This window comes from Papaver somniferum, chromosome 2, assembly GCF_003573695.1.
Source record: "Papaver somniferum cultivar HN1 chromosome 2, ASM357369v1, whole genome shotgun sequence".
NCBI classification, from domain to species: Eukaryota; Viridiplantae; Streptophyta; class Magnoliopsida; order Ranunculales; family Papaveraceae; genus Papaver; species Papaver somniferum.
In genome coordinates, this window is record NC_039359.1 from 104968796 (window position 1) to 104980752 (window position 11957).

Sequence of the window (11957 nt, forward strand, 5' to 3'; positions counted from 1 at the left end):
TTCCTGTAGTCAATAAGTATGCCAACCAATGAGATTCTTTAGTGCCTTCCAAGGTTCTGCGTAGATAGCTAGGGTCTGGAGTAAAGATTTTTTGGGTATATCTCTGGTAAGCCCTCCCGATACTATAACTCGGCCACTAGGGCCACCTAGGGGTTTAAAGGCTTATTGCATACGCTAAATGCAATCGACGATGCCTGCGACAGTGAGTTAGGATTTTATTTTGTAGTTTTGATTTGCTCGGGACTAGCAAATAATAAGTTTGGGGGTATTTGATAGACGCATTTATGTGTCTATTTTTTCTCATTTACATGTATTGTTAGTGCTCGTTTTTGTACTTATTTGGTTATTTTGCGCTTTTGTAGGTGTTTTTGGAGAAATAAGCTTTTGCGGCGAAATGGGCTCGAAAAGTGGTATTTACACTCCGAGAGGAACTACCAGAAGCACCCCAGAAGTATGTTGGACACACCCCAGAAATACCCCGGAGGAACCCCGAAAAAGTGCGGAAAACATCCTAGAAGAATTGCTAAAGGCACCCCTAAGTTGGATAAGGGGCACCCCATTTCAGGGCATGTACTAAAGGGACTCTCGAAATGGATAGGGGGAGGTCATCTACATAATTCAAATACAATTTTTGGCGGGAAACTGGCAGCAGCGAGGAGCAATTTTTGTGTGAGAATCTTTGGGCAGTTTTAAAGAGATTGAATTGTGGAATTCGATTGGGCTGGACTTACTAGAGCAAAACAGGGTTTGTGTGTGCGTTTGGGTCGAACATATTGGGCTAGAATGTCCGGGAGAAGTGAATCAAAGTTCAACAGGGATACGTATTCTTTCTGTTTATTTTCAAAGATTTTTTGAAGAATTTTGGGAGAGTTTTACGCTGGATAAAGATGTACCTAGTCTTGTTCAAGTCAGAGAATAGTTTGGATACGAGAGAATAGCCAACAGAACCACGTGAATCAACAGGAAAGTGATTTTTCTCCAAACTGCCCGAGAAGAATGATGAGATTATTCTCGGATTTTATCGAGTTTCTAGGGAGTTGGATAGCTATAAATAGCTGTGTTTTCATCATAGAAGGGTTAGAAACCCTTAGGAGAGAGTTTAGAGTTCAGGATAGACGAGAAGAAGAAGTTACAGGAGATATTGCTGCTGCTGCTGCTGCTGCCATTGAAGATCCTGAAGAACACGAAGAACAGACTCGCAGAGTCCGTCTTTCTTCAACAGTCTTAATATCAATACCCAAGTGTCGTTGTTCTACAACAGTTTACTTCTATCGATTATATTCAGCACTTACCCCTTTGTAACAGTGTCGCTGTAACACTTCTACAGCGTTGCTAATTCATGTTTCATCTTATATACATCAATAAAAACACCTATTTTAGCCATGAATTTATCTTGTGAGTGTGTTTTTGGGATGAGGAGCTAAAGCCATTAGCCGAGGCAACGGAGGAAGCCATTGTCCCATATTAATTGGTATAATTCTATTTTTATTATTTATTTGCAATATTTTTTATATGATTATTTGCATGGAATTGAAATAGATAAATTGATTTTTATTGAGTAGTTGTGAATTATTTTGATGAAGCATGCTGGGTTTTTTAAAACTTTTGATGTTTCATACTCTGTGATTACAATTATTACTTCAAAAATTTATTATAGGCAAATATTAGAATCACTTGGAAAGGAAAAAATTGCATGAATATTGAATAGAATTTATCATTTAATGGGACAATGGTGGAATCCAGAGTCTTGGTGTTTTTCTCTATAACTTTGAACAACTTTATTTAGTTGTCTAGTTTAATTTAAATCTAAAAATTGTTTTCTTCACAAGTCTGAAAAGAACCTTTTTACCACTATTACAACAACTTTTGGAAAAACACCAGCATGGTCGATTTGTTGTAATTGGTATGACCAACTCTAGGCAAAGGGGAACCGATCCTAGTAAGAGGTACATCCGATCACAAAGGGGAATCGATCCTTATAAGAGGTGCAACAAGTTTCTAGATATTGGGAACCGATCCTATGAACATGTGCAACACGTTTTTAGATATTGGTAACGGATCCTATGGGCATGTGCAACAAATACAAGTTAGATACCATATATATGTGGGAACCAATCCTAGTACCTAGTCAACCGAATTTTTGGAAAGCTAGTGTGACTAAATCCAGTACTCACATGAAAGTATAACCGAAACTTATTTTGGTAGAACCGAGAAACCCATGTTTGGTGATTGAGTGTTCTTGATCAATCACATAGTGCTTGAAAGTCAGACGAACCAATTCTAAACTTGTTTGAAAGTGTGGCAAATCGGTTTCAAGATTATAAGTATGAAAGAGGACTTACAAAGTAAAGATGTCGACATACTTTGAACATGTGCAGTAACGCTTATCTTTTATTGTTCAAAGATATTCCTTAATGCTAAAGGAAAAAATCCCGGATCGAAAAATAAATTGAGAATCTTTTAATTAAGGTTTTTAATTTTATTTTTGGAAAATGAAAATTAGTAATGTGCATTTATTAGTTGGATATATTCTAAGAGATTTTCGGTCAATGTTTGGACAAAGCATTTCCAGGAATTATGGAAACTGAATTTGGAATATATTTCATATCTTGAGAATATTTTTGGTTTTGGAAATTCCTTGGTATCCAACTTCCTTGGTCTATAAATAACAAAGTTTGAATTTTGAGCAAACTAATCGTCAGAGCCAGTAAAACTACCTAGTTGTGTTGTTACTGGTGGAGCCGCCTATTCGGAGAGAAAAGTAACCTAGTTAGGCGAAATCTTTTATGGCCGCTCGGTTTAAAGACTTCTTTGGGATTGAGAAGCTCTATTAGTACCATTGGTGGGAAACTAGATAATTGCGGTTTGTTATTAGTTTTTGATTAATTTGATTGACTAACGGTTGTTGAACTTTGATTGCACCTAGTTTGTTTATGCTCGAGAATCTTCTCTTCTGATATAAGATTCACTCAAACTAGATCGAAGTTTCGACGGGGATCTTTAGACTGTTTGTAGATCTAAAGACGTCTTGTGATAATCCATTGTTAACAGACTCCGTTTTGTGCGTGATTGATCACAAGAGATTCAAGTTGATTGTGTGCAGGTGTTTATTGAAGATCTAAGAAGATTTGAGGACGAAGAAGATTTCTGATTTGGGTTCATAATCTTTGGTGTGCACAATACTTGTTTCGGTTAAAGAGGATCCAATTATAATTGGTTTATCTTTGTGGTAGATTGGATTGATTAGTTGAGTATATCGACATCAATACAATTCTTTTTGATTCAAAGTATTGATTGCAAAATCTTGACAATTACTTTGGTAGTTGTTATTAGATAGATCTAAGGACCTGACAAAGGATTTTATTGGGATAAACGGAAGATCCTTTTGTCGAACTCACATCACTTGGTTGAAAAGAGTTGTTACCAAACAGATTTTTTGTTCCTTTACTGTTTGGAATACGAACCAAAGGAATTGTTCTAAGTACCTGACTTATTACAAGTTGGAGGCGTGGGAATACAGACGGAACTAGGTGAACTATAGGTTTAGTTGCTTGGTCTCAACTATACGAAGTTGGTTTGATTTTGTATAGCGGATTAATACTAAGAGTATTCAATTCTGGACAAGGTCCCGGGGTTTTTCTGCATTTGTGGTTTCCTCGTTAATAAAATCTTGTTGTGCCTTTTACTTCTCTATTTCCGCAATTACAATTGTTTTATTATAATTAGAAGTAAAATACACAAAAGTTAATTCCTATTTACTTGATAGTAATCCTACCGTGTTTGGTTAAGTCCGAACCATTTATCAAGTAAACATACTTCGTTGTTGCATTGTCTCGATCTTGTATCCATAATCAATCACACAAGTTATCTTGTTGTCGTATTGTCTCGATCTCGTATCCAAAGACGATCACGCAAAGTGTGAACCGATTAGTTGCATTGTCTCGACTCAGTCCATAGACAATCACTTTCAGAGAAAGTACTTATATGTGGAAATTTTTTAGATTGAGGTATATTTGGGTACCCTCGTTTTTTCAAGCGACAATGCACCTGGAGATAAGAGGATACTCAAAGTTATTGGTAAATTATATGAATGGCGTGTACTCTCTCAAAGAAGTGACACTTGATCCATTCAAGGGCGAGGCACAACGAATGTTATCTCATTTTTCTGAAGCAACAATTGTCCATACCGATCGGACCAACAATAGACATGTTGACTGTCTAGCAACTCTTGCATCCAAACTACAATTTGAGGGGTCAGAGAAATCCATCACTGTGCAAATACGATCTGTATCATCCACCTGGCTCACTCAAGTTGAATATGCTCCAACGAACGACTGGCGGGCGCCCATCATTCATGAATTGAGCAGTTCTCTGTTAGAAGGGAAAATTATCCTCAAAGAATTGAAGAACATTTTTATGTTGCACGGAGCATTATATTATCGAAATCCCGATAGATCTTTATTACGATGCGTTGGAGACGAGGAAGCGAGAGAACAACTCAAACGCATACATGAAGAAATATGCGGACAAACACTGGTGGTCACACTTTACAAGAGGCTTCAAAGGCTTGGGTTCTATTGGATCTCCATGGAGGCTCAGTCGAGAACATTGCAAGCGTCATGTCCCAATTTCTAGACACCACCTCATCATTTGGAATTTCTAACAATCCACCATACTGGGGACTGGAGAGAACCTTATATCAAATACTTTCGTGACAACACTTTACCATCAGAGAAGAAAGAAGTAATCAAACTCACCATAGGGCCAAGCGGTTTGTTTATATGGAAGGGATTCTGTATCGCAAAATCTTTGGTGGGAACCTGCTAAGATGCTTATCCGGGCATGGAATTCCAACAATATTTAAAGAGATGCATGAAGGAGAACACCAAGGAAAGAAAAAAATATTCCTCAAGATCCACGAGAAATATTATTGGCCGACCATGGAAGACGATGCAGCTGCCTACGTTCAGAGATGTAATTAGTGTCAAGTTCACGGTAACCTCATCCACATTAATTGTCTCCCATTACATTCTGTGAGCAGTCCATGGCCTTTCTACAAATGGGGACTGGAGATCATTGGAAAGATCAATCTAGGGTGCTCGAGGCAACATGAATACATCATTACATCAACTGAGTATTTCACCAAATGGGTTGAAGCTATCCCTCTTCGAAGCACCACTGGAGTCACTATTGCAACCTTCATCAAGGAATACATCATATACATATTTGGTGTTCCTAAAAATCTTATCACATACAATGGATCTCCTATTTCCAACAAACATGTGAAGGAGTTGCTGGAAGAATACGGTATCAAACAGAATTTCTATACACCGTACTATCCCCAAGGAAACGGACAAGCGGAGAGTACCAACAAGACTTTGATCCGGATTCTCAGTCAAACAATTCATGATAACCCTCGAACGTGGCATGAACAACTACCCATGGATCTATGGGCCTACAAAACCGCACCAAGAAGATTAATAGGAACTTCACCATATTCCCTCGTATATGGTGATGTGCTATTATCTCAGCCGATATCAAGATCCCTTATGCAAGGATTGAAACAGCCAGCAGAGTGAAGTAGGATGAAGCCGAAGTGTCAAATTCAAGGATTACTGAATTGGACATGCTCGAGTCAAGGAGAGCTAAGGTAGAAAAATATGTGGAAGCTTAAAAACAAAGGATTTCCATGGCATACAACAAAATGGTAAAACCTCGAACATTTCAAGTAGGAGATTTGGTTCTAAAAACAGCAAAGCATATTCAACAAGACATGTCCTCTCCCAAGTTCTCTCCAAAATGGGAAGAGCCGTATGTAATCATCAAGGCAGTATCCAGCGGATATTACAAAATATTGGCTGTTAATGGAGGGGAGGAAGGAAACATCATCAATGGCAAGTGTCTCAAAACATATTATGCCTGAATGATCATTGAACAATTATTTTAATTTCGAAATGTAATTTCTATTTCTCCAAAGAGTATGCAATATGCTCATTCATTCGAAATTCAGAATATATTTCATTAAACCTAACATAAAAATTCTTTCATACATCATTCATCCTACTTTATTCAAAAAAAAAAAAAACTCTCAAACGCTCGCTTAGAGCAAACCATCCAACAACAAATATTTTTACTAAAAACCATTTCAAGCCTCTTTTGAAAGTTTTTAATCTTCACTTTCAAGTCTTGGACAGCTTTCTCAACCCTTGCCGACTCCATAGCAAGGTATTTATCCTCTTCCATAATAGCAGTTGTAGCAGAAATCACATTAGCAGCAGCCGACGCTCTATCAATCTTGATGGCCTCGAGCCGAGGGCGAAGCCAACCTATATTGAACCGCAAGGTCTCACAGTTTGAGATCATATCATCCTATCTATGCAACTCTTGATTCTTGACATCTCGCAGATTTATCTTGTTCATCTCATCAATAATAGGCAATAATCCAGCGACGGTAGTCAATAAGGTTGGTAGAAAACCTCTTCATACTTCAGTGGTAGCAATGTGCCCGTACCTCCTCAAAATCTTGGTGTAAAGGATGCATAACACTTGGGGATGATGAAACCACCAACTAGTTGATTGTTTGGGCAAGTGTTGACCATGAGAGTATCGAATGGGAGTCCAGCCGCTGGGCACTCACGAACAGAAACCCTGGAATCAGAATCTACAGAGTTGGCTGAGTCTTCGTCAGCACGATTGTCACCATCACCATCAGCTACAACCACAGACTTTCCTTTCTTTCTCTTCCTAGCATCGACAACAACATGAACATCAACATGCGACGACAAAGTATTCAATTTCAGTAAAGTTGGGTAAACACTCGTTCGAAAGAAATCTATAGTCAGAAACTCACGGATGTTCCAGCTTCATCACGAGAAGGAGCCTTAACAGTCTGCTTGGGCCTTAAACTGTTAGAGTAAGAATAAAGTCGATTCCCCTGATTGTCCTGTAACAAATTGCTTTCTTTGGTTAGTCATTCTGATTACATGAAAATAAAAGAAAAGCGTGCAGCCTACCGAGATGGACACTACAACCCCATGCTTTACTAGAGATTCATTTTGAGAAGAATCACTGCTGCCATACATGATGATGAGAGGTATGATTGTGAATAAATTTTTTTTTCTGATAATATACAGGAGCAGAAGAAAATATGTCGTATAAATAGAGAACCCTAAGTCTCGAAGGTCAATACACGATACACGGTGGATACTTATCCTTCGCAGACAAGTCAAATATGTTATGATTTCTGCGGTCCAAATAGAAGTGATCGTACTGGGGACTGATAACTTATGATTACGTGGATATAGTCAAAGAAACCCCAATTGAAGCTGATCGTTCGTGCGGGCCACATGTTTCTTCAAACTGACATATAGGAACAACACGCCCGGAGGAATGAACGAAGGATAGTCCATTGAGAGGTTATGATCCTGGTATATAGATATCTATTAACTACATTAAATCAGAGGCATAACAAAATCGAGCAGGAGATATGATAAAGAATTGTCATTCAAAAATAATTTTTGAAACAATATCTATGCAGCCAAGTTTCAAATGATCACAACGAGAAGTAAAATAATCAACTATTCAGGAGGATTGCAACCAAGACTAATCATCAAAGTCATCAGATTCATTATCCGACTCACGATCGTCATCTTCCATCTTCCTCAGAGTCAACATCAGAACCCTCACTGGGGACTTCTTACAATTGGTCTTCGGGGTCGCCATGCATTACGTCTAAATATTCATCTTCTTCACATTTGGCTTGGAAATCCGCTCTAGCCAGTCGCTCAACCTTCATACTAGGTGGATATGGCTTAACGTCGCGTTCGACAGGTTACTAGACAGATTCAACTTCTTCTGCATGTGAATCTGATGCCACACCATCAGCGCGGGACCGAATTTCATCCTCAGCTGCTAGCCTTGTCTGCTGAAGTCGACGCCGTTTTTGCCAATAAGTTGCCAGCTTTTCATCTTCGGCTTCTCTCTTGAAAAATACATCATGGACAGTTCTCAGATGATCGAGAGACATACTATTTATTATCTCCTTAGAATCCTTCAGTAACTGATCCATTTTGGCACGTGCCTCCACTGCATAAATCTTCATCTGTGGCCTGAAAGTCTTGGAATCTTCATCAGAAGATCTAGAAGAGTGGTCACTACTGGAAATCATCTGGAGCCAGAAACATAGAGTCATGGATATGCCAATATGCAACAAAAGTGGTAATATTCCAACTCTTACCTTTTACAATTTCACTAGCTGTAGTGATTACAACGCAAAATTTCGAGAGTCTGTTCGTTCTTTTAAACTTGCAAAGACGAAAAAAATCTCATTATTCAAAATCATAACTTGATTTTCATGTGAGAAATCCACATAATTTTTCACCGTGTGAGCGACTCTCACCGAGTGAACACTCATTGGTTTTTGTGCATACACTATTAGATCAAAAAATCCATACAAACAATATTTTATCAAAAATTGTTTAATCCTAGCAATTGCTAAAAATCAAAATTCGACTTTACAAAATTTTAAAGTTTTGTGAATAACTCATGTATGTTTCTAAAAAAAAAAAAATTAACGTGAGTGAATAACTCACCTAAATAAAAAAAAAAATTTATTTTTTTACGTGAATAACTCACGTACAAAAAAGATAAAAAAAATAAATCTATTTTGTTTCGCTCGAATGCGCGTTCGTCTATCAAATATGAGTCTTTTCTATTTCGTACAAGTCCAAATAAATTTTGTTTTTGTTAAAACTCATAGAAAAATTTTTCTTCACTGCAATTGGATCACATATATATATATATATATATATATATCATGCTAGAGATTATCATTCGTTTCCTAAACCGATGGACGGACGGACGTCTATTTTCTAAAGAATTCTCATAAAACTTACGCATGCATGTGAACATATGAGGTTTTTCATTATTTTTCCACGAACAACTCATGAACTTTGATTTTTTTTTACCTGGTCAGTACCGTCGCCGGAATTTGGTCGGCGAAGATCAACGACTGTCGGCGACGAGAGCTCCGGCAAATTTTATTTTCCTCGCGGACTTGAGGGATATGAAGAAGATGGTTGGTCAGTCAAGGGAAAATTAAAAAAATAATTAAATTAGGGTATCTTCCCTTTTATATCAATTTTGTTTCCAAAACCTAATAAAACAAGGATTTCCTTTTTGGGTCGGGCCCGTAAACGCTAAACCGACAAAAACTGGATGTCTGAACGTCCAAATCAGCAGTGCCTCGTCTCTCCGTACTCACGAGATGCCACTCTATAATACTGTCAGGGTCCTTACCGGGACATTTGCTCGTACATGACATCATTGGAGCAAATCGGGGATTCTGAAAATGCCTTTGTACGACTAAGTTCGATTACTTATCTCGTCTACTGGTAAATCACCATCTATTGCTTACCGCGGAACATGACTGTCCCTCACTAAGCAGGGGACTAAATGTTGATGGTGGATTTTCGGCAATGGCTAAAATCGTAAAATCATGATATTGCATGTTTCTGACCCGACTTTAAGAATGCATGTGACGATTTATATTTTACGATCCGTGAACCGTTTCACGATCTCTGACTGAGCGAACATTCCTCTCAGATCTATGATGAATATGTTTCTCGAAAGGCCTCCCCGGCTGAGCGTTCGATGCTTCTCACATTTCATCATCACCTCTACATATAATCAAAATGATTGGGCGGTTCCTTAGACATAATGTTTGATAGGGAGCTTAACGCCTTCAGGACGTCACGCGGCTTGTTGTTCTTTGACTACGTAGAGAGACCGTGTATATAATCTTAATGATTGGCCGGTTCTCCATACATAATGTTTGTTAGAGAGCTTAACGCCTTCAGGACGTCACGCCGCTTGTTGTTCCTTGACTATACACCCTTCAGAACGAATATGATGCTTCAATTATCTCATATCTCGATTCTGACGATAGATTAATTCTAGCGTGACATTCATCCACTGAGTTCCTAGAAAATAATCTATTTTATCTCATTACTCCTTTCCATGAATCCCCCGGCTGGATTCCATGGATTAGTAGTAATAGATAACCATTTTATCTCATTACTCCGTTCCCTGAATCCCCAGTTGGATTCATGGATTAATAATAGATACTCAACTCATTTTATTGCTACGTTTCATGAAGCATTCTCAGCCGAATTTCATGAATTAGTAATAATCATTCAACAATCGGGCGTTTAGGCCACCACCGAGTAAGCCCCGAGAAAATGGTGCAATTTTACTTGACAATAGTGCACGAACGAGCACCCGAACGCACGAACCAACGTTCGAAAATATGGACAAAAGAGGAACTTATGAAGAAAATAATATTAAATAAAATAAACAAGAGGCGTGGGACCGGGCCCACCGGTCATGCTGCCGTGGCCGGTCCCCCTCTCCCATTATTTTATTTTAATTTGTTTCCCTCATCTCATGGAAACTCCTTCATTTGAGCAAATTCCCTCGTTTGAGCGAAACTCTTAGTTTTTCCATACTTTCATCGAACAAAAATAGGGAAAGGTGTCACGGGACCGGGCCGCCTATCCGGCTGGCCATGCCCTAGCCGTGGCCGGTCCCACACCTTGCAATCCATTATTTTCTCATATTATTATTTTCATCATCTCATGGAACTCCATCGTTTGAGCGAAAACCCTAGTTTTTCAATATTTTCTCAAATATTGCTCAAACCATGAAAAAACCAAAAAGTCTAATGATCACATGACCGACTAGGCTACTCACATCACGTACTAAAATATTATTATTTTAATATTTTCAAAATATTGGTTGCACGAGCAAATTTCTACTCGCTCAATCAAGAAAAATCGAGAGTTTCAATCAAGATCAAACTCTTCTGAAAATCCAAAATATTGCTCAAACGCGCACCAGAAAATACCAAAACTCTCAGGACTGATACACAGATACTGTAGTGACATAGGAATGCTACCTTGACCGACCAAGGCCGGCCCCTAAGGCTTACAATGAGTCGGTCCCACACATCTTCATAATTTTGATATAATTTGCTATCAATTGTTCGTATTGGGTCGAAACTCTCTCCAACCAACTTGGGATTTGCTTAATCGACCGTCAGCTAGTCCCACGACCACCAAGGGCCGGTCCATTATCTCTCCATAACTAGGTTTATTACCTAATGCTCGCACGATCCCTATTTTAATAAATGATTAAACCATCATTTGATCATCCTTTCACCAACTGGTCAACAAAGGACTTTGGTGCATGCTCACTCGAGCACTTAGGCGCTACATGGTCAACCATCATCCCATGTATCCGGTCACTCCTTCACTCACTCAGTGAATTACTTTCAGTAAATCATCAATTGATCAAAATTAGGGTCTCGAACAAATGCTCTGCAAATCATAATTCTGAGCGAGTTCAAACACTAATAATTTTATGTTAATTCAGCAACCAACATCTAGAATATTCGGTCCAGTTACCAATATTTTAATTAATATTTTATTTGGTCGCGTTATCAATAATTCAATGAATGAGAAATACTTTCTCAAATGCTTGAATATTGATTCAACTATCAATATTCAGTAATATATCGAATGAGCAATACTTGCTCAGATGCTCGAACATTGATTCAACTATCATTATTCAATAATTTATCGAATGAGCAATACTTGCTCAGATGCTCGAATATTGATTCCAATATCAATATTCAATAATTTATCGAACGAGCAATACTTGCTCAGATGCTCGAATATTGATCCAATTATCAATATTCAACAATTCATCATACGAGCAATATTTGCTCAGAGTATCAATATTCATCATATGGATTCTACTATCAACATCATTCATTCGAGAACTCTACGTCCCAGTAGATATGTTCAATTCATAAATCCTAGAGAATTCAACAATCATGCTCGAATGAACAATACTTAGACTCATCGCCTAATTAATTCAACGACTGCCTAATTAAATAC